This window comes from Papio anubis, chromosome 9 (assembly GCF_008728515.1).
Source record: "Papio anubis isolate 15944 chromosome 9, Panubis1.0, whole genome shotgun sequence".
NCBI classification, from domain to species: Eukaryota; Metazoa; Chordata; class Mammalia; order Primates; family Cercopithecidae; genus Papio; species Papio anubis.
The window spans coordinates 112,291,534-112,315,364 of NC_044984.1; the positions used below are offsets into that span (position 1 = coordinate 112,291,534).

A 23,831-nucleotide genomic window follows, 5' to 3' on the forward strand; every position below is an offset into this window, starting at 1 on the left:
GGACCAACCTAGGCAACAACATAGCAAGACCCTGTCGCTACTAAAAATTCAAAAATTAAAAATGTAAATCAAATGGCTGGAAAAAATCAAAAGAATATTTTGTGACACGTGAAAATTATGTGACATCTCAGTGTTCACAAGTAAAGTTTTGTTGGAATACCACCATCCATCTGTTTATTGTCTGTGGTTACTTTTGCCTTGTAAAGCAGAGTTAAGTAGCTGCAGCTGAGACCGGTGGTTCACAACACCTGAAAGATTTACTGCCTGGCACTTTACAGAAAGGTTTGCTGACTCTTGATTAAATCTTTGCACTCTATGTCCACCGTGCCCAGAACATGCTTCACCCTAATCCTCTCCTGGTGGGTTTCTTCTTGTCACTGCTAACTCAAATGTCATCTCAGAGAGGCCTCATCTCCCTAATCACCTTATCTAATAGTATTCCCAACACACGTTGCCCAACAGATGTATTTAGAATAATTAGCAAAAGGCACCTTTCTCCAGGTGAACAGAGCCCTGAGCTGAGGACTGAGTAAGGAGTGATACTCAGAACACATGGTATAATATATCAACCTTAAATGAAGCCACTTGAAAAGCAGAAAGAACAGGAGCCAGTGGTGGCCAAGTTGAATGACAAACTTTAAGTTCTGGGGTGAATGTGCAGGTTGTGCAGGTTTGTTACGTAGGTAAACGTGTGCCATGGTGGTTTGCTGCACCTATCAACCCATCACCTAGGTATTAAGCCCAGCATGCATTAGCTATTTTTCCTGATGCTCTCCCTCGGCACACTTTTTTTTTTTTTAAGACTGTACGCTGACCCAGCATGGTGGCTCACACCTGTAATCCCAGCACTTTAGGAGACCAAAGCAGGTGAATAGCCTGAGCTCAGGAGTTTGAGACTGCCTGGCCAACATGGTGAAACTCCGTCTCTACTAAAAATACAAACAATTAGCCAGGCGTGGTGGCAGGTGCCTATAATCCCAGCTACTCCCAGGCAGGAAAGTTGCTTGAACCCAGGAGGCAGAGGTTGCAGTGAGCTGAGATTGTGCCATTGCACTCCAGCCTGAGCAACAAGAGCAAAACTCTGTCTCAAAAAAAAAAAAAAAAAGAAGAAAAGAAAAAGAAAAAAAATACTGTAAGCCATGGGATTTTATAGCTATACAGAACTGAGTCAGTATTTTCAACATCTGACAATGAGCAGATGAAGTAAGTTCTCTATGTTCTTTGTCTTTTGGACCATGAAGTTTATGAATTCCAGTTGTCTGGTAAAATTATCTCTTTTCATCTATTTTCTCCATCGTTTAGTTTTTCTTAAACATGTTAATTATGGTTATTTTAAAGCATTTGTCTAACTCCAAAAACTTGATGACCTGTGGGTCTCTTTCTATTGACTATTTTTCCCTTTATTTTCAGTGATATGGTCCTGTCTCTTGGCAGGCCTTGTAATTTTTATTGAATGTCAGATATTGTGTATGAAAAAATGTACAGACTCGAGGTGATAATATCTAAGTCTGGAGAGGACACACTCTTTCTCTGCAAGATAAATTGCATACAGATCAATTATCTTAATCCAATCAGGGGCTGAGCTGGGTGGAGACTGGGTTATAGTTTTGAAAAGACACCACTTCACTCTGTCCCCTATCTCTAATGCTTTGCCTTTCCAGGGTTCCAACCAGGAACCTTGGGTGTTCACTAAGTCCCCTCTCTCTGGTCCTGGGCTCTAACCTTTATCTTCACAGCACGACAAGACTGTGGAAATGGCTCTGTTTTTTCAGGGACCTTCTGCATGGCATCTTTGCTTCTTGCCCTGCACTATTTCAGACTTTGCCAAATATCTTGAGGGGAAAACCACCATCTATCAGGCTCACTTTTCTGCCCCTCGCTTCTCCCTGGGATAATAGCCTCTCGAGTCTCCAGTTTTGTCTTTCTAGCCCTAAGAGGTTGCTAAAAGTTTTGTCAGTTTCTCTGTTCCCCCAAAGCAGCCTTCATGCCTGGGAAGAGTCTAGAAACTCGGCCTCTTTCCCTGTGCCCAAATGTGCAAATATCCCCAGGGAAAAATCAGCTGCAGAATGTCAGCTCACCACACCAGAGTGTCCCTGTCTCCAGAATCTTGGCCTCTTTAGTCCTGGTTATTTCAGCAGTTCTCTGAATGTCTTTTAACAGATGGTGATGATGATGATGATTTAATCTGGCTTTTCTAGTTGTTCTCAGAAGTGGAAGTTTAAACAATGAAAGTAGCCCACAGGTCAAATGTCATCCATTGGCAGGGCTGTAAGCAGCACACAAACGCATCTTCTTCTTATGTTTGGAAAATGCCTCACATTATGAGTTCCACCTTTCCCTCACAGAAGCGAAAGCACTTTTCCAGAACCTTCCTTGCAAACAGGTCACATGTGATCTAGGCTGTGCCATTAGAAGATCACATGAGATTTCTGCCAGGAAGTGAGCAACAAAAGAGAGGAATCTATCTGGTAGTGAGCCTGGCAGCCAAGGCCTCTGCTTCCAGGTGCTCCACCCCTGTGTAAGCTTGGTATCCATGGTGAAAGGCATGTCACGTGTTCACAGGGGGCAGCCCTACAGCTGGTTTGGGAGTCATTTTTGGCTGCACAGACAGAACCTGGCTCTCTTGTCCTCCTGGAGATTCTACAGAGTTTTCAACCACCTGTCTTAGAGGCTGCCATAACAAAATACTGGATGGCTTAAACAAGAGAAATTTATTTTCTCGCTGGGCGCAGTGGCTCACGCCTGTAATCCCAACACTTTGGGAGGCCGAGGCAGGCAGATTACAAGGTCAGGAGTTCAAGACCAGCCTGACCAACATGGTGAAACCCCATTTCTACTAAAAATACAAAAAAAAAAAAAAGCTGGGCATGGTGGCAGGTACCTGTAATCCCAGCTACTCAGGAGGCTAAGGCAGGAGAATCACTTGACCCCGGGACGTAAAGGTTGCAGTGAGCTGAGATCATGCCACTGCACTCCAGCCTGGGGGACAGTGCGAGACTCCATCTCAAAAAAAAAAAATTATTTTCTCACTATTCTGGAAACTGGAATTCTGAAATTGGGATGCCAGCATGGTCAGGTTCTGGGTTCTGTTGAGGGCTCTCTTTCTAAAGTCTTGCAGATGGCCACCTTCTTGTTGGTAAAGAGAGAGAGAAAGATCTATCGCTTTCTCTCCTTCTCTCTCATCCTCTTCTTATAAGGCCGTAGTCCTATTGGATTAAGCCCCCACCCTTAAGACATCATCTAACCTTTAATTACCTCCTAAAGATCCTACCTCCAGATACAGTTACATGGAGGGTTAGGGCTTCAACATATGATTTGGTGCAGGGAAGAGGGACCACAATTCACCACCCTATTAAAATACTTCTGCTTAAACTACCTAGAGTAGATTGTGTCATTGGTAACAAAGAACCCTGACTAATGCTCTTGACAGTAGTTCCAAAATTAAGAGATACTACGCCAAAAATGCAGATCTCTGGCCTTTCTGGGAAAAGGGGAAGAGCCGGCTGCATTGGGCAACAATTAGTTGGAAGAGAGGTAACTGTCCTTTCAGATGGGGCACAGACTCTCCACTACAGTCCCACCCAGGCCCCTACATTCATTATTGAAATCTCCTCCCTGGCTCGTGTAGGCATTTGAGTTTGATGCCTCTGGTGAAGGGTTTTGCACTTCAAACTAATAAGAGTGTCATCAATTTCAAAGAATGGAAGCTGATGGATGATAATTTTGTTGTTGATGATGCTGTTGTTGTTATTGTTGATGTATTTCACTCTAGAAACTGCATACTAACTCTGAAGGCCATATGTCTCAGAGTGATTTTATTAATAGTGGGAATAAATTATTGTTACTGGGCGACTGAATGAGCTGGATTTGGCAGGAGGAGAGACAGGTGGGAATCAAGAACTGGCTTTCTTTTCCTTCTTCCACTGCTTTTCAACCTTAAGATCCACTGCCAGGGCTCCCTCCTCTGCCCTGAGCAATATCTTAGTAAATCTCTTAGCTTTTCAGTTAGTTTCGACTAAGAATCTCATCAGACATTAAAAGTCCAGTCCAGGCTGGGCACAGTGGCTCACATCTGTAATCCCAGCACTTTGGGAGGCCGATTTGGATGGATCACCTGATCCTGAGGTCAGGAGTTCGAGAACAGCCTGGCCAACATGGTGAAACCCCATCTCTACTAAAAAACAAAAATTAGCTAGGTGTGGTGGCGGGCACCTGTAGTCTCAGCTGCTTGGGAGGCTGGGGCAGGAAAATCACTTGAACCCGGAGGGTGGAGGTTGCAGTGAGCCGAGATTGTGCCACTGCACTACAGCCTAGGAGACACAACAAGACTCAGCCAAAAAAAAAAAAAAAAAGTCCAGTCCAATCAAAACTTCATTCTCACATCCAGTTTAATACCTTGTTCCCTGCCCCTTCCAGCCTGACCCATGGATGGCTCAGGAATCTGCAGGGGAGACTAGGGTGTGTGTGTCCTCCTGATCTCCATCTCGCCTTGCAGGAGAGCAGGAACTGAGGGCTAAGTGGAAAAAGTACCTTCAACTGAGAGCAGGTGAAGGGAGTCAGATGTCCTACCATGTCCTGCCAGGCACTTGCAGGCTGACTTTTGAACATGGGGCACACTGGGGGATCTTTAGAGACCCTCATGGGGACCTTATCGGGACTCAATGCACACACTGGGTGGTCTTTTGCAGACCAGTTTTCCATTCATACTCCAGCAAGTACCCCACATCTTCTTTCTGAGGTCCCTTTGCTGAAAGGATGCCCTCTTGGGTAAGTCTTTTCAGGATGGCTCAAGCCCAAGTGTGCTCAGAGGTAGTCACCTGACTCACAGGAAACAGGACACACCTTTGCCCTGCAGAATGGCAATCGCAGGCTACTCCTCCTGCTGCCCTTTCTCCGCACCCTGCCATCTTGGGCAGCCCCAGGCAGCCTTCAGCCGGCAGTGAGGTGCCAGCATCTCCGTTTGGTGCACCCAAGTCTCACGAGTGACCTTTTGTTGAACTCCCTTCTCTTGGCTTGTGGTTGGGAAAGGAAAAGAAAATCCCCTACAAAGACCTGTCACAGAAACCTCTTCTGGACAAAATCTTGATCTTCTCTTACATAGGCTGGAGGCTGATGGTTACTGATAGTCAAAGGACCAGTCTAGCTACCTCTTAATAGAAGGAGGAAGTGTTGTCACCCACTGCCCTCACCTTGGAAGCTTTAGCTGAAGTTCTGGGTCAACAAGAAAGGTCTCATTCCACATCCAGTTATGTTAGCTATGAGCTGGCCCCAATATTTTCAAAGTTGCATTGTGAGGACACAAACGGGGAAATGGCAGATTAGGAGGAGAGGGGGCTACCAATGCCCCTGGAACTAAACAAAACTAATACTGACTTGTCCTTGAAGAGTTCACCACACTGCTTTCCCAGGGAATTTTTTTCTTTTTTTCTTTTAATAAATTTTGCAGAGGCAGGTCTCGCCAGTGTTGCCCAGACTGGTCTCAAACTCCTGGGCTCAAGTGATCCACCTGCCTTGGCCTCCCAAAATGCTGGGATGACAGGTGTGAGCCACCACGCCTGGCCTCCTTTTGTCTTTTTCTACTGATTTTTGTGGGGAGAAAAAAAATCTCACAATGCTATCCCCTAAAATACAACCAAATCTTCCATAGCTATTAGAGGATTATTGTTTCATTCTAACTCACTGATCCTCAAAACATAAATGATTTTTTAAAAATACCTTCTACTTGCTGGCCGGGCGCGGTGGTTTACGCCTGTAATCCCAGCACTTCGGGAAGCCAAGGCAGGCAGATCACCTGAGACCACCCTGGCCAACATAGTGAAGCCCCATCTCTACTAAAAATACAAAAATTAGCCAGGCATAGTGGCAAGTGCCTGTAATCCCAGCTACTCAGGAGGCTGAGGCAGAAGAATCGCTTGAACCCGGGAGGCAGAGGTTGCGGTGAGCCAAGATTGTGCCACTGCACTTCAGCCTGGGAGACAGAGCAAGACTCCATCTCAAAAAAAAGAAAAAAAGAAAAAAAAACCCCACACCTTTCTACTTGAGAGGCTGAGGTGGGAGGCTCACTTGAGCCCCGGGATTCGAGGCTGTAATGTGTTATAACTGTGCCTATGAATAGCCACTGCACTCCAGCCTGGGCAACACAGTGAAACCCTATATCTAGAAAAAAAAAAAAATTACCTTTGATGAGGGCAGGCAGAAAGTGCCTATCTTTAACCTTGTAAGGTTTTTCTAACATCAAAAAACAGATTTTTCACTCCAGCCTGGGCAACACAGTGAGATCCTATCTCCAGAAAAGAAATTACTATTGATGAGGATAGGCAAAATGTTCCTATCTTCAATTTTGTAAGGTTTTCTTTACAATATCAGAAAACTTATTTTTCTAGAGTTCTTCTCCTTTTGGCTTTTTGCCTCATTGTCTCTTAATTTCCACTGTGAGGAAGGCAACCAGATCACTCTCTTGATGGTGAGATAATTTGAGCTCACGGTAATGGACAATTTAGTCCAGTGATTTATGCTAGCTTTACAAATTAAGCACTCAACAATGAACTGTGAATTTTCAGATATAGCACCCTCAGGATGGGACAGGATGTGTACTGTGGTACTCTCCAAGTACTTAAAGATGTATAGCCAAGAAATACCATTGAAAATTGCAGTAAAGTAATGCCATCAACACAATTCACTCACTTCTTACGCCATCTCGTCTATGAAGTTCAAGATCAGCATTAGCCTGAACAGCGTCTTTGTATGAATCAGAAAAAGGCATCCACTTTGCAAAAGTACCAGAGGTCTCAACCCAGGGGGCAGAGCACAATCTAGATTTCAGATTTGCACCCCAATCTGGGCGCCCTGTGCAGGCAACAAGCTGTGTGGCATCCATCAGAGACAGCCCTGATGAAATTCCCGATTCTTTTGTTTTTATTGTGGTAAAACATATATAAGATAAAATTTACCACTAGTGACTTTTAGTGCATTCACAATGCTGTGCAACTATTGCCACTATCTAGTTCCAGAATGTTTTTATTACCCTGAAAGAAAATCCTGGCTGGGTGTGGTGGCTCATGCCGGTAATCCCAGCACTTTGGGAGGCGGAGGCGGGCAGATCGTGAGGTCAAGAGTTTGAGACCAGCCTGACCAATATGGTGAAACCCCATCTCTACTAAAAATACAAAAATTAGCTGGTTGTGGTGGTGTGCGCCTGTAATCCCAGCTATTTGGGAGGCTGAGGCAGGAGAATTGCTTGAACCCAGGAGGAGGAGGTTGCAGTGAGCTGAGATTGTGCCACTGCACACTCCAGCCTGGGCAATAGAGCAAGACTCTGTCTCAAAAAAAAAAGGCATGCATGCATTGACTTACACATTTCTTGAGTGACTACAATGTGCCAGATATGATGCTGTATGTGTAAGATTAAAATATTAATCAAGTGTATGCATTAGTATTCTTTTAGCTGCAAGGAACAAAACCCCAACACACCCAGTTTAGGCAAAAGAAAGTAACTCATATAATCGAGAAGTTTAAAGATGACTCTTACTCTGGTCTAGGACATTTCTTTTCTGTCTGCATCTCTCAGCACTACTTTGTTGTTGGCATCATTTTTAGGTGGCTTTTTCCCAGATGTAAGAAGGACAACTGCAGAATGCTGAGCAACCCTATCAGGGATACAGTCTCTCTCCCATTAGTTCTAGCATAAATTGTACAATTAACTTGCACTGACCTGGTCCGGACACATATACTCCTGAGTCAGTCACATTAACCAAGGGGATGGAATGTGTGTGTGGATGGGCCTGGCCTGGGTTGTAGGGCCGCCCTGGAACCTAGGGAGTGGTACTGATGCTACTCAAACCGTGTGGTATGAGATCAGAAAGGGCTGGTCTGTGCCTCCAAAAAGGCAGGGCTGCTGTTATCAGAAGGAGCATGGATGCTTGGGCGCGGTGGCTCATGCCCGTAATCCTAGTACTTTGGGAGGACGAGGCAGGCAGATTGTCTGAGCTCAGGAGTTCAAGACCAACATGGCCAACATGGCGAAACCCTGTCTCTACTATAAATACAAAAAATTAGCCACGCGTGGTGGTGCACGCCTGTAATCCCAGCTACTCAGGAGGCTGAGGCAGGAGAATTGCTTGAACCCAGGAGGCAGAGGTTACAGTGAACCGAGATCTCACCACTGTGCTCCAGCCTGGGTGACAGAGACTCTGTCTCAAAAAAAAAGAAGCATGGATGGATGTCAGAAAGGCAAAAACATCAGCAATATTCCACCATTCTTGGGGAAGTCATAGTCTAGTTGGGGGACCTGTGTAAACAGAGCCTGTAATTATAGCAAATTCTGAGAATAAAGGAGAGGAGTCCTTCAACCCTGAAAGGAAAAGGGGGAAGATTCTGAGAAGGTTCTGGTGAGATGATCCAGAAGCTAAGATTTAAAAAGGAATGGGAATCGTTCAGGTACACATAGAGGACCTGGCTTGTGAGTCACAAGAAACATACACTTGCCACTTTTTTTTTTTTCCTTAGATGGAGTTTCGCTCTGTCACCAGGCTAGAGTGCAGCCGCGCGGTCTCAGCTCACTGCAACCTTCGCCTCCCGGATTCAAGTAATTCTCCTGCCTCAGCCTCTCGAGAAGCTGGATTACAGGCATGCCCCTCATGCCTGGCTAATTTTTTGTATTTTTAGTAGAGACAGAGTTTCTGGTTGCCATGTTGGCCAGGTTGGTCTCAAACTCGAACTCTGACCTCAAGTGATCCACCCTTCTCGGCCTCCCAAAGTGCTGAAATTACAGGCATGAGCCACTGCGCCCAGCCTTGTCACAATTATTTTTAAAGTTGCAACTGAACTACTAATCTGTCAGGTTCTATCTTAAGAAGGATTATGTTGGTGAATCACATGTGGCAGTCTCATACCTTGACTCTGAACTGGGATATTTCGCTGATTAGCTTAAGCCAAGACACTACAGGGTGACCAATCATCGTGGGTTACCTGGGACTAAGGGGGTTTCTAAGATGTGGGACCTCCAGTGCTAAAGCTGGAACAGATGAAGGCAAACTGGGACAACTTCATCATCCTAGAGTTAAGTCCTCAGTTCACGAGCACCTAGAGTGTGCGTGGAGTTGGGATCAGTGCTACAGGAGCACACACTGTTATGTATGAATCATCTCAGCATGCAAACGAAACTTGTACATGAATGTTCACGGCAGTACTATTCACAATAGCCAAAAGGTGGAAACAATCCAAATGTCCATCGATGGGCCAGGCACAGTGGCTCATACCTGTAATCCCAGCACTTTAGGAGGCCAAGGCTGGTGGATCACCTGAGGTCAGGAGTTTGAGACCAGCCTGGCCACCATGGCAAAACCCATCTCTACTAAAAATACAAAAATTAGCTGGGTGTGGTAGTGTGCACCCCTAATCCCAGCTACTTGGGAGGCTGAGGTAGGAGAATCGCTTGAACCTGGGAGGCAGAGGTTTCAGTGAGCCAAGATCATGCCACTGCACTCCAGCCTGGGCGACAGAGCAAGACTGTCTCAAAAAAAAAGAAGAAAAAAGAAAAAGAAATGTCCATCGATGAATACATGCTACCATATGGATGAACGCTGAAAACACTATGCTAAGTGAAAGAAGCCAGTCACAGAAGACCTCATTGTATAGTTCTTTATATGAAATATTCAGAACAGGCAAATCCATCCAGACGGAAAGCAGATTAGTGGTTGCCAGGGAGCAGGGGAAGGAGGGTGGGGAGTGACTGCTAAATGGGTATTGGGTAATGAAAAACTTCTGGAACTATATAGTGGTGATGATTACACAATATGAATGTGCTTAATGCCACTGATGGTATACTTCGGTTAAATGATACATTTCGTAAGTGTGTTTTACCACAATAAAAATGTAAGAATAATTTTTAAAACAGTGAACCCTGCCTCCCAAAGGGTTTAGTAACTAGATACACTAACAGGCAGCCCTCAGGGTCAAATTTAGCCTACATATGAGTTTCATTTGGCTACACAAAGTTTTCAAAGAGTCTGAGTTTGCCGCTAACATTTAGAAAATGGGATGTTTCACCTAACACTTCTGACCACCAGTTTATTTTGAAAAACTCCCAAAACCCAGCCCCACTTGAGCTCCTTTTCCCGCTGGCAACATCAGGATGGGGGTGGAGTGGCTTCTCTGCTTGGGGACAGACACTTTCCAGTTCTTTTAATCCCCTTCCCCTAACCCTCACTTTGGCTCCCTCCCACCTCTGCTGTGACTGCCTGGTTCCCATAGGCACTAACGTGTAGAATTTCCAGTACTTGCACAAAACAATTAGAAGACAGATAGATAATCAAGTAAGGAAATGAAACAAAACACATGGTGACTTCCATTTTTATTCCTTTCTAAATGAGATGTCAGTGGGTTACCATTTTGCCCGAAATGTTATATGACTGTTGAAGTTCTTAGCCTGTAAGAGGTAAGAACAGTTCCCCTTAAAGCAGCGGCTCATCACTTTAGCTGCACACGGGAATCACCTGGGAAACTTGATTTTTATTTTTTATTTTTTTCTGGAGACAGGGTCTTGCTCTGTCGCCCAGGCTGGAGTGCAGTGGCATGATCACAGCTCACTGCAACCTCGACCTCCTGGGCTCCTGGGCTCAAGTGATCTTCCCACTTCAGCCTCCCAAGTAACTGAGAATACAGGTGTGTGGCACCACGCCTAGCTATTTATTTATTTATTTATTATTTTATTTTATTTTATTTTTTACAGAACCAAGGTCTCCCCTGTGTTGCTCAGAGTGATCTCCAATTTCAAGACTCAAAGCAGCCTTCCGTCTTGGCCTTCCAAAGTGCTGGGATTACAGGCGTGAGCCACCATGCCCAGCCAACAAAACGTTAAAAACTATCAATGCCTGGATCCTACCCGCTAAAGATTCTGATTTATCTGGTCTGAGGTACAATCCAGGCATCAAAATTTTTCACAACTCCCCGGGTGATTCTAATGTGGAGCCAAACTTGAAAACTACCACTTTACAGCTTCCATTTATTTATTTATTTATTTATTTATTTATTTAAGACAAAGTCTTGCTCTGTCACCCAGGCTGGAGTGCAGGGGCGCCATCTCTGCTCACTGCAACCTTCGTCTCCCAGGTTCAAGTGATTCTCCTGTCTCACCCTCCCGAGAAGGTGGGATTACAGTCACTCACCACCATGCCCAGCTAATTTTTGCATTTATAGTAGAGATGGGGTTTCTCCATGTTGGCCAGCAGTGGCACTCAGCCAATTTCCTTTTATTTACTTATTTATTTATTTATTTACTTACTTACAGGGTCTCACTTTGTCCCCCAGGCTGGAGTGCAGTGACGCGATCTCGGCTCACTGCAACCTCTGCTTCCCAGGTTCAAGCAGTTCTCCTGCCTCAGCCTCCTGAGCAGCTGGGATTACAGGTGTCCACCACCACACCCAGCTAATTTTTTGTATTCTTAGTAGAGATGGGGTTTCACCATGTTTTCCAGGCTAGTCTTGAACTCCTGACCTCCAGTGATCCGCCCGCCTCGGCCTCCCAAAGTGCTGGGATTACAGGCGTGAGCCACGCACCTGGCCCCAACTTCTGTTTAAAAAGTTATCTTCTGTGGGCCTCAGATGCCAAGGACCCAACTACACACAAAAATCTTTGTAGTTTCGCTGCTGTGGTGGCTCACGCCTGTAATCTTAGCACTTTGGGAGGCCGAAGAGGGTGGAGAATTGCTTGAACTATGGAGGCAGAGGTTGCAGTGAGCCAAGATGGCGCCATTGCACTCCAGCCTGGGCAACAAGAGCAAAACTCCGTCTCAAAAAAAAACAAACAGAATCTTTCTAGTTTCAACTCAAGTGTGTTTTGTTGTTCTTGGTATATACCTTTACAGATACATTCTATCTTCAGCTGCCCACCAGGCATCTTGGCAGATACAAGAAACATATGAATAATCTATTTTCAGATATTTTTTTTTGGAGGAGAATCTGTTGATTCATTATCAAATACAGCATTTGGCTCTAGCTCGTGCCTGTAATCCCAATGCTTTGTGAGGCAGAGGCAGGAGGATCACTTGAGCTCAAGAGTTTGAGACCAGACTGAGCAACATAGTGAGACCTCCCCACCCCTCTCTCTACAAAAATTTTAAAAATTAAAAATTAGCCAGGCATGGTGGTGCATACCTGTAATCCCAGCTACTCAGGAGGCTGAGACGGGAGTATCGCTGGAGCCCGGAATTTTGAGGCTAGAATAAGCTATGATCACGCCACCACACTCCAGCCTGAGCAAAAGAGCAAGACCCAGTCTCTAAAAAGTATATATTATTTATTTATTCAATTATTTAAGAAAAATAGCATCTAAAGCATCTCATAAAATCTGAATGTTACCCCACACTGGTTTAACTGGTGAGAATGACTCTAGTCCACAGTGTGCTATATTCTTTTTTTTTTTTAAGATAGTCTCACTCTGTCACCCAGGCTGAAGCGCAGTGGCACAATCTTGGCTCACTGCAGCCTTCGCCTCCCAGGATCAAGCGATTCTCCTGCCAAAGCCTCTCACGGAGCTGGTATTAATTTTTGTATTTTTAGTAGAGACAAGGTTTCACCATGTTGGCCAGGCTGGTCTCGAACTCCTGACCTCAAATGATCCACCCGCCTCAGTCTCCCAAAATGCTGGGATTACAGGCATGATCCATGTCATTTACATGGTTTGTCATGTAAATACACGTGTGCTCTTCCAAGTGGTCACCCCTTCTTAAAGTGCAACCATGACACAATGGCTGATACCCTGGATATGCATCTTCCACGTGCTCCTGCCTGTGAGCTCTCTCCCAGCACACCAGAGCTCTTCCGTGGTACATGATAGCAACTGCTGGAAGAAAAAGCAAAATCTGTGCTATGGTCTGGACATATTCAAGGTATGCTTTCTACTCTAATGCAGACCTTTCCTGCAGCCAGCTGTGCCCTGGTCAGAGAGGAAGCCCGCATCTGCCCTGCAGCTCCCATGTGGGGTGTCTGTCTGGTCGGAGAAAGCAGAAAGGGCCTCCTCTTTGCACCCCACCTCACAGCTGTCTGCATCTCGCCTTGTGGCACAGCGTTGACTCGGCTTCCAGCACCCATCTGTGACTTGGCAAAAAGAAAAAGAAAAAAGGAATGCATGTAGTGTGAGGACAAAAGAGCCCATGGAGTCCCAGATGAGCTCAAATCATCCCAAATGTGATTGCCTTCTGAAAGGTACAGACCCAGGATTTATTAAGAACTCTCCTGTACTCCAGTCTGACAAAATGAACTGAAGGTCCTTTACAAGGATCTTCTGCAAGTTTTCAGCTTTCCTTTTCTTTGGGAAAAAAAAAATGAGGTGGGGGAAACTGAGAAATGCTGAGCTGAGCAGGTCACAGATTTTCCTGTTTTGTGCTTTTCTGCATAGAATCAGAAATCAGTTACCGGGTTAGTTTTCTTGGTAAATGGAGAACCCTTTTTATTTTCAGCACGGGAAATACACATGTTGGCTTTTCTTTTTTCAAGACCTAGTCCATGATTTCCATTGAACTAGAAAGTTTATAGTCCTCAATCCTGGGAAGTCACTGATTCATTAATTCGTCCAATACAAATATTGATAAATTTCTGATTGCAAATAGTCTGATTGTCGATGATAGGACTGTCATCCCCAGACTGACAGGCTAGAATGACAAGCAGCTGTGGAATTGGAGGGGGTGATGAACCTTCATCATCACAAATAGAGGTGGGGATCCAGGAGAGGAAGTTGAGCATTGCAGGTAGGAATATTGGCTCTAAGCCAGAGGACTTGAGTTCAAATCCCAGCTCTGCACTTCCTGACTTTGTGACCTCAGGCTAGTGGTCTCCCCTCCTGCATCTGAGTCTCCTCACCTGTAAAATGAGGGTAATAATAGTACCTGTTCAAAGGGTTGTACCAAGGATTAAACATGTGTAAAGTGCTTAGAACACTGCCTGAAAATTACATGTAACTACTGCCCCCTGGCAACAAAACCCACTATATAAGCAGAAGCGTTATCTGTGGCATGACAGATTTATATCCAGCTAGCATTCTTGCCAATCTATTAAAAAATTTGGCCGGGTGCTGTGGCTCATACCTGTAATCCCAGCATTTTGGAAGGCCAAGGCAGGCAGATTGCTTGAACCCAGGAGTTCAAGACTAGCCTGGGCAACATGGTGAAAGCTCATCTCTACAAAAAAAACCCAAAAATTAGTTGGAGTGGTAGTGCACATTTGTGGTCCCAGCTACTCCAGGGACTGAGGTGGGTGAATGGCTTGAGCCTTGGGAGATGGAGGTTGCAGTGAGTTGAGACCATGCCACTGCACTCTAGCCTGGGTGACAGAGCAAGACCTTGTCTCAAAAAAGAAAAAAAAAAAAAAAAATCTAAATTGGGTTAAAATGGGAAGGTCTGGTTCAGAATTTCTCTCTTTTTTTTAATTGAGACAGAGTTTCGCTGTTGTTTCCCAGGCTGGGGTACAATGGCACAATCTCAGCTTACTACAACCTCTGCCTCCCAGGTTCAAGCTATTCTTCTGCCTCTGCCTCAGGAATAGCTGGGATTACAGGTACCTGCCACCACGCCTGGCTAATTTTTTATGTTTTTAGTGGAGACGAGGTTTCACCATGCTGCCCAGGCTGGTCTCGAACTCCTGACCTCCGGTGATCCACCCACCTCAGCCTCCCAAAGTGCTGGGATTACAGGTATGAGCCACCGCGCCTGGCCTCAGAATTTCTTAAAACGTCATGCCAGTTGTACCAGAAGCACCTGGGTTGCATATGAAAATTGCAGAATCGCAGGTGACACACTCCAGACCTACTTTATCCAGCAGCTATGGACCAAATGTTTATGTTACCACAAAATTCATCTATTAAAATCCTAAGCCCCCTAGGTGATGGTATATTAGAGGTGGGGAATTTGGGAGGTGTTAGGTCATGAGGGTGGAGCTTGGAGATTGGTGCTCTTATAAAAGAGGCCCCAGAGAGATCCCTTGTCCCTTCCACCATGTGAGGATACAGTAAGAAGATGGCTGGCCGGGCATGGTGACTCATGCCTGTAATCCCAGCACTTTGGGAGGCTGAGGCGGGCAGATCACTTGAGGCCAGGAGTTTGAGACCAGCCTGACCAACATGACGAAACCCCATCTCTACTAAAAATACAAAAATTAGCCAGGCATGATGATGCTTGCCTGTAACTCCAGCTACTCAGGAGGCTGAGGCATGAGAATCACTTGAACCTGGAGGCGGAGGTTGCAGTGAGCCAGGACCATGCCACTGCACTCCAGCCTGGGCGACCGAGTGAGGCTCTGTCTCAAAAAAGAAAAAAAAAGAAAAAGAAATTCAGCAAGTGCTAGAGAGATGTTACAGGCTCACTAACACCACACGGAGGCTTTCTCCTTGATGAAATGACTGGAAGGGTATTAAAAGGGGAATTACCTCCCCCTTGGGTGATTCAATGTCATTTAATGTTGGGTCTAAGCACCACCTAAAATCATTTCCTAGTGAGTCACAGCTTACGCGTTGTGGAGATCTTCAATAAAGTCTTTGAAAGTTTACTGACTCTGCATTTGCAAAAAAAAAAAAAACAAGAACAAAACTAAAAATGACCCCAGGCGATTGGAGACACCACTGGTAGACATGGTTCCTGTAGTCCATAATTCTGTTGCCATGAAAATTTAGAACTTCCCTCAGATGTCATTCTCAAAGGGTGACAGCATCAAAAGGATTTGGGTTAGGATCTGACCACCCACTTACTCACTGTGAACTTAAGCAAGTCTCCAGAAACCTTAGTTTTTCACAGCTATAAAATAAGCTGATGCTTGTTCAAGCCAAGATGAAATAAAATGATGTATGAAAAGCCCTACCACAGTGGAGGACACGTAGTTAATGTTCAACAAATGGCAGCTTTTAAAAATTACCAAGGCTTTATATTTTTAACCACTTTTACTAGTACTCTTTGTAAAGCACTGTTCTACTTCCTAAATGCAGTGTAACTACTGGATGACTCACGGTTATCATTTTGAGTGCTTCCATAGTCACTTTCTTGTCATTTGGACATATTTCAAACAGCTTCCCATACTCGCCCTCCTTCTTGGCCATCTTGAATACACAGTGGGCTGAGAACCAAGCTAAGTGTTCACCAATAGAGAACGAATTAAGTCAAGTATGGCAACGACATAGGTAGCAAATAAAAATACAAAATATACTTCAACAGTCATCGGAAAAATATTAATTAAAGCAACAAGATATTTTTGTCCATCAGCATAGCAAATACTAAAAAGTGTAATGTTATTTAAGGTTGTTGAGGATATGGCAAATAAGCACTCCCCTACACTAATGGTGGGGGTATCAATTGATACAAACATTTTGGAGGGCAATTTGTTAGATGCATCAAAATTTAAGATGTATATAACATTTGACCCATCAATTCCACTTCTAAAAATCTGTGCAACAGGGTCTGTTCCACGTGGACGCGAGAATGTATGTGCAAAAGCACAAGTGTTAGTTGATGAAGCAGAGAAATTACAGCCTTTGCGCATTGCCAATGGGAATGTAAAATGGTACAACCACTATAAAAAACAGTGTGGCAGTTCCTCAAAACACGAAACATAGAATTATCATATGATCTATGATCGTATGATTCCACTTTTGGGTACACACCCAAAAGAACTGAAAACAAAGATTTGGACAGATATTTGTGCACCAGCCACCAAGGTCCATACAGCATTATTCGCAAGAACCAAAAGGTGGAAACGGTCAGGTGTGGTGGCTCACCCCTGTAATCCCAGCACTTTGGGAAGCCAAGGCGGGTGGATCACCTGAGGTCGGGAGTTCGAGACCAGCCTGGCCAACATGGTGAAACCCCGTCTCTACTAAAATTACAAAAAAATTAGCCAGGCGTGGTAGTGTATGCCTGTAGTCCAGGTTATTACTTGAATCCAGGAGGTGGAGGTTGCAGTGAGCTACAATCGTGCCACTGCACTCCAGCCTGGGTGACAGAGCAAGACTCCACCTCAAAAAAACAAAACAAAACGAAAAGTTAGAAACAACTCAAATGTTCACCAATGGATTAAATATATAAAACACATACAATGGAATTATTCAGCCTTTAAAAAGGTAAGAAATTCTACAGTACGCTATAACATGGATAAACCTTTAGGACTGATATAGTTACCTGTCCCATTCAAATCTCATGTTGAAATGTAATCCTCCCATCAAAAAAGAAATGAGATCCCTAATGTTGGAGGTGTGGCCAGGTGGGGGTGATTAGATTATGAAAACAGTTTATCATGAATGCTTTAGCACCATCCCCTTGGTGCTATCTGTGTGACAGAGAGTGAATTCTCCTGAGATCTGGTTGTTTAAAAGTGTGTGGCACCTCCCCTCCCTCTCTCACTCTCTCTTTTACTCCTGCTTTCTCCCTGTGATGTGCCTGCTCCCCCTTTGCCTTCCAGATGATTGGAAGCTTCCTGAGGCCTTCTCGGAAGCAGTGGCTGCCATGCTTCCTGTATAGCCTACAGAACCATGAGCCAGATAAATCTCTTTTCTTATGGCTTACCCAGTCGCAGGTATTTCTTTATAGCAATGAAAGAATGGCCTAATACAAGGACATTATGCTAGGTGGAATAAGCCAGTTACACACACAGACACACAGACACACACAAAACACCAATACTGTATGATTTTTTTTATATGAGGTACTAGAGTAGTCAAAATCATAAAGACAGAAAGTAGAATGGTGGTGGCCAGGAACGGGCAGGAAAAATGGTATGGGAAGTGAGGTCAAGAGGAGTTCAATCTTGGGGAAGATGAAATGCCCGTGATGGTAGTGATGCTTGCACATCATAAATGTATCTATTTTATTTTATTTTATTTATTTATTTTATTATTATTATTATTATTATTATTATTATTGCCATGGCTATTTTGAGACAGTCTCTCTGTCTTTCCAGCCTGGCAACTGTTAACTGCAAACCTGGAGCACCTCCTGGTTCAAAAGATTCGGCCTGTCTCAGCCTCTCTCCGGGAGTAGCTGGGATTACAGGCACACGCCACCATGCCCGCCACTTTTTTTTTTTTTTAAGTGGAGACGAGGTTTCGCTGTGTTGTCCAGGCTGGTTTTGAACTCCTAAACTCAGGCAATCCACCTGCCTCAGCCTTCCAAAGTGCTAGGATTACAGGTGTAAGCCACTGTGCCCGGCCTATTTATTTATTTATTTATTTATTGAGATGGAGTCTCACTCTGTCACCCACGCTGGAGTGCAGTAGCACAATCTTGGCTCACTGCAACCTCCACCTCCCATGTTTAAGAAACTCTCCTGTCTCAGCCTCCTGAGTAGCTGGGACTACAGGCGCACACTACCACACCCGGCTAATCTTTGCATTTTTAGTAGAGACGGGGTTTCACCATATTGATCAGGTGGTCTTAAACTCCTGACCTCAGGTGATCCACCTGCCTCAGCCTCCCAAAGTGCTGGGATTACAAGCGTGAGCCACCGCACCCAGCACTATGTTGTTTCTTTTTTTCTTTTTAGACGGAGTCTCACTCTGTCGCCCAGGCTGGAGTGCAGTGGCGTGATCTCAGCTCACTGCAAACTCCGCCTCCCAGGTTCAAGCGATTCGCCTGCCTCAGCCTCCTGAGTAACTGGGATTACAAGTGCACGCCACCAGGCCCGGCTAAGTTTTGTATTTTTAGTAGAGACGGGTTTCACCATGTTGGTCAGGCTGGTCTTGAACTCCAGACCTTGTGATCCGTTTGCCTCGGCCTCCCAAAGTGCTGGGATTACAGGTGTGAGCCACTACGCCTGGCCTTTTTTCTTTTTCTCTTTTTTTTTTTTTTTTTTGAGACAGTTTCATTCTTGTTGCCCAGGCTGGAGTGCAATGGCAGGATCTCAGCTCACTGCAGCCTCCACCTCCCGGTTCAAGTGATTCTCCTGCCTCAGCCTCCCAAGTAGCTGGGATCACAGGCACGTGCCACCACGCCTGGCTAATTTTTGTATTTTTAGTAGAGACTAGGTTTGACCATGTTGGCCAGGCTGGTCTCAAACTCCTGAGCTCAGCTGATTCACCCGTCTTGGCCTCCCAAAGTGCTGGAATTACAGGTGTGAGCCAACATGCCTGGCCATGAATGTACTTTAAAATGGTTAAAATGCATCCAACGAAAGTTTACTATCCAGAATCTGTAAGGAACTTAAAGAATTCAACAAGCAAAAAACAACCTCATTAAAAAGTAGGCGAAGGACATGAACATACACTCTCAAACGAAGATACACAAGCAGCCAACAAACATAGGAGAAAATGCTCAACATCACTAATCGTCAGAGAAATGCAAATCAAAGCCACAAGGAGATACTATCCCACTCCAGTCAGAATGGCTACTATGAAAAAGTACAGGGCCGGGCACGGTAGCTCACACCTGTAATCCCAGCACTTTGGGAGGCTGAGGCAGGCGGATCACCTGAGGGCAGGAGTTCAAGACCAGCCTGGTTAACATGGGGAAAAAAAGACACATGTATTTATATGTTCATCACAGCACTATTCACCATAGCAAAGACATGGACACAACTTAGGTGCCCATCAATGGAGGACTGGATAAAGAAAATGTGGTATATATACACCAGGGAATACTACACAGTCATAAAAGAGAACAAAATCATATCCTTTGCAGTGATATGGATGCAGCTGGAGGCCGTTATGCTAAGTGAATTCATGCAGGAACAGAAAACCAAATACTGCAGTTTCTCACATATAAGCAGGAGCTAAACAAGCACACATAGACATGAAGATGGGAAAAATAAACACTGGAGACTACTAGAGGAGGGAGAGAACAAGGAGGGTGAGGGCTGAAAAACTACCTGTTGGCCATTATGCTCACGCGTGGGTGATGGGATCCTTTGTGCCTCAAACCTCAGCATCATACAACATACTCATGTAACCAACTTGCACATGTACCTCTGAATCTAAAATAAAAGTTGAAATTATAAATAAATAAATAATAACATGGTTAAAATGGTAAATTTCTTTTTTTTTCTTTTTTTTTTTTTTTTTTTTTTTTTTTTTTTTTTTTTTTTTTTTGAGACGGAGTCTTGCTCTGTCGCCCAGGCTGGAATGCAGCGGCACAATCTCGGCTCACTGCAACTTCTGCCTCCTGGGTTCAAGTGATTCTCCTGTCTCAGCCTCCCGAGTAGCTGAGATCACAGGCACCCACCACCACGCCCGGCTATTTTTGTATTTTTAGTACAGACGGGGCTTCACCATGTTGGTCAGGCTGGTCTTGAACTCCTGTCCTCAGGCGATCTCCCCACCTTGGCCTCCCAAAGTACTGGAATTACAGGCGTGAGCTGCCGCACCCAGCCTAAAATGATAAATTTCATGTCAAGTATATTTTACCATAATTTTAAAAAAATTGATACTACATCAAAGAATGTTACTTTTAAACAGAACTTTGATGATCTGGGAATATTTTTCTTCTAATTGCAGGTTCAACACTATGTACCAAAAGAAAATGAACAATATTGGAAATCAGGTCTTGAAATAAGCAGAATGTTACTGGGTTTGTCTGTCTTTTTTCAGTGTTTCTCCTATTCATCTTCATTTCCATAAAAATACAAACAGAACTCTACTTATGTTTATTAAACAGTTAATAATTTATAAACTAGACACTGTGATAACTATACTCTTCACAAAGCTGACAGATTATGAGGATTCAATAAGATAATACATATAAGGTTAGGCACAGTGGCTCACACCTATAATCCAGCACTTTGGGAGGCCAAGGTGGGCGGATTGCCTGAGGCCAGGAGTTGGAGACCAGCCTGGCCAACATAGCAAAATCCTGTCTCTACTAAAAATACAAAAATTAGCTGGGCGAGGACAGGCGTGGTGGCTCACGCCTGTAATCCCAGCACTTCAGGAAGCCAAGCGGGTGGGTCACCTGAGATCAGTAGTTCGAGACCAGCCTGCCAATATGGTGAAACTCCGTCTCTACTAAAAATACAAAAATTAGTCAGGCATCGTGGTGGGTGCCTGTAATCCCAGCTACTCAGGAGGCTGAGGCAGGAGAATCGCTTGAACCCAGGGGGCAGATGTTGCAGTGAGCCAAGATCACGCTGCTGCACTCCAGCCTGGGAGACAAAGCAAAAGACTGTCTCCAAAATAATAATAATAATAATAACAACATGTATAAAGTGCTTTGCACAATTAATTAGGTATTGTTATTTTTATCTCACTTAATTATCAAAACATTCCTATGACATTGTTATAACAATATGACTATTGTTATCCCCATTCTGCAGGCAAAAAAAAAAAAGCAGGCTCAGAGAAGTTAAGTGATTTTTCCATGTTCACACAGCATATGGCAGAGTTGAGGCTAAAAGGCAAGCTGTCAGAGTCCGATGTCTACATGCTTGACCACTATGCTGAAAACATTTTGTCAAATCTTTGATTTCCTGAGAATATACTAACCATTGATAAACGTGCACCAAAGCAAGTTTTAATTAATTTTTTAAATGTGAAAATATTATTGGCCAGGGGCAGTGACTCATGCCTGTAATCCTAACACTTTGGGAGGCCAAGGAGGGTGGATTGCCTGAGCTCAGGAGTTTCAGACCAGCCTGAACAACATGGCAAAACTCCATCTCTACAAAAAATGTAAAATAAAAAAAAATTTTAAAAAACCAGCCAGGCGTGGTGGCACATGCCTATAGTCCCAGCTACTTAGGAGGCTGAGGTGGGAGGATCACTTAAGTCTGGGAGGTGGAGGCTGCCATAAGCTGTGTTCACGCTACTGCACTCCAACCCAGGTGACGGAGTGAGACTTTCTCTCTCTCTCTCCATATATATATATATGTATATGTTATTTACTAGCTCATTACTGTAGTCACATATAGTATATATTACTATCTTCAAAGTATTAAATGATGTATTCAAAATAACATGGTTCCTGGCTGGGTGTGGTGGCTCACGCCTGTAATCCCAAAACTTTGGGAGGCCGAGGCACGGGGATCACCTGAGGTTAGTTAAAAATACAAAATACAAAAATTAGCCCGGCATGGTGGTGGGCGCCTGTAATCCCAGCTACTCGGGGGAGGCTGAGGCAGGAGAATCGCTTGAACCCAGGAGGCAGAGGTTGCGGTGAGCTGAGATGGCGCCATTGCACTCCAGCCTGGGCAACAAAAGAGAAACTCTGTCTCAAAAAAATAATAGTAATAACATGGTTGCAAAGTGCATTATTTAAAAGACCCTGCAATCCTATCCTTCCCCAGCCTATCTTTTATGTCCTGCTCTCCAGAGGCAGCCACCCTCAAACCTTATTCCTTTTCACCTGGTACTTACCGCCATGCTTCTAAATAAGAAAGTTATACTGCAATTTCTTGACATCAATTTTTTTTTTTTTTTAAGACAGTCTTGCTCTGTCACCCTGGCTGGAGCAGTGGTGCAATCTCAGCTCACTGCAACCTCTGCCTCTCGAACTCAAGCAATTCTCCTGCCTCAGCCTCCCGGGTAGCTGAGATTACCCGTTGTGCACCATGCCTGGTCTATTTTCACTTTTTAGAAATGGGAGTATGCTCTTGTTTTTTCCATTTAGGAATGCACAGTGGATCTAGTTTCAAGCTTGCTTCCTTTTAACTGTTTAATTCCCCTATTGATGTCCATCAAAATTGTTTCAAGTTTTCCCCCCAAAAATTTGCAGAATACTAACTTCCTTTTGCAGTTTAAGTCCTGGTTACAACCACCTTGAAGAGTGACAGGTCTACCCCTTATTAAATCATCTGGGCCAGGTGCAGTGGCTCGCACCTATAATCCCAGCATTTTGGGAAGCCAAGGTGGGAGGCTCACTTGAGGCCAGGAGTTCCAGACCAGCCTGGGCAATATAGGGAGACCCTGTCTCTACAAGAACTTTTTTAAAAACAGCTAGGTGTGGTGGTGCATGCCTGTAGTTCCAGCTACTCAAGAGGCTGAGGTGAAAGGATCACATGAGCCCTAGAGTGTGAGGCTGCAGTGAGCTATGATTGCACCACTGCACCCATTGTGACAGTATGGGTGACAGAATGAGACCCTGTGTCAAAAAAATAACAACAACAACAAAAAAAACCATAAGTGCAACCATCTCTTCTATCCCAAATTTTCCCCTTGTCTATTGCCTACAGGATAGATTCAAATCAAACTGCTCAGCCTAGCATACAAGGTTGTTCAGAATCTGGCCCAAAAAGCCTTGCATTGTGATAATCTACACATACATCCAACAACCCACTCTTCACTCAACCCTATTAGTCTTTAGACTTTCACATGCACCAGCCTGTCTTGAATCTGGATCTTCCAACACACTCTCCTCTTTGTCTGGACAACTTTCTCTACTCCCTCATCACCAGGCTAAATTCTACTCATTCTTCAAGTCTCCATTGAAATATCACTTCCCCAGGGTCTTCCTTGACTTTCCTTCACCCTCATTCATGCATCTTCACACTTGTAATTAATTACTCAATGTGTGTTTTGTCTGCAATTCTCCATGCAGACAAAAGGAGGGTCTGTCTTCTTTACCCGCTATATCCCTAGGGCAATGTGTCATAGTGGGTGGCACATTGCAGATGTCAATAATTTTTTTTTGCTGAACCAGTGATGCCGAGTGACTCATTGGGAAATTTGACTGCTTCTAGATAATACCCAAGCACGTAGGTGAAGTCTCATGTTGAATATTTGGTTCCAGTAACAATGATAAGAAAGACACAAATCACCAAAATCAAAGTATTCTAGTTTCTTTCTCAAAAGTGCCTTATACATTTTAAGAGTTGCAATTTTTTTCTCATGTTTATTAATTTATTTGTGGCTCTATCATTGTCAACCTATTTAA

General features: G+C 44.3%; 1 protein-coding gene and 1 long non-coding RNA gene across 2 annotated transcripts in view; one reads left to right on the forward strand and one right to left on the reverse strand.

Annotated features, from left to right (window-relative positions):
* Positions 1-23,831, forward strand: part of RFC5 (replication factor C subunit 5) — a 62,358-nt gene that overhangs the window by 1,408 nt on the left and 37,119 nt on the right. The window lies entirely within an intron of this gene.
* On the reverse strand, positions 13,603-19,935 carry LOC103876098. The gene is made up of 3 exons (XR_635183.3): positions 19,837-19,935; positions 15,992-16,110; positions 13,603-13,857 (listed from the first exon to the last, which is right to left on the reverse strand). It is a non-coding gene; the product is annotated as an uncharacterized LOC103876098 (long non-coding RNA).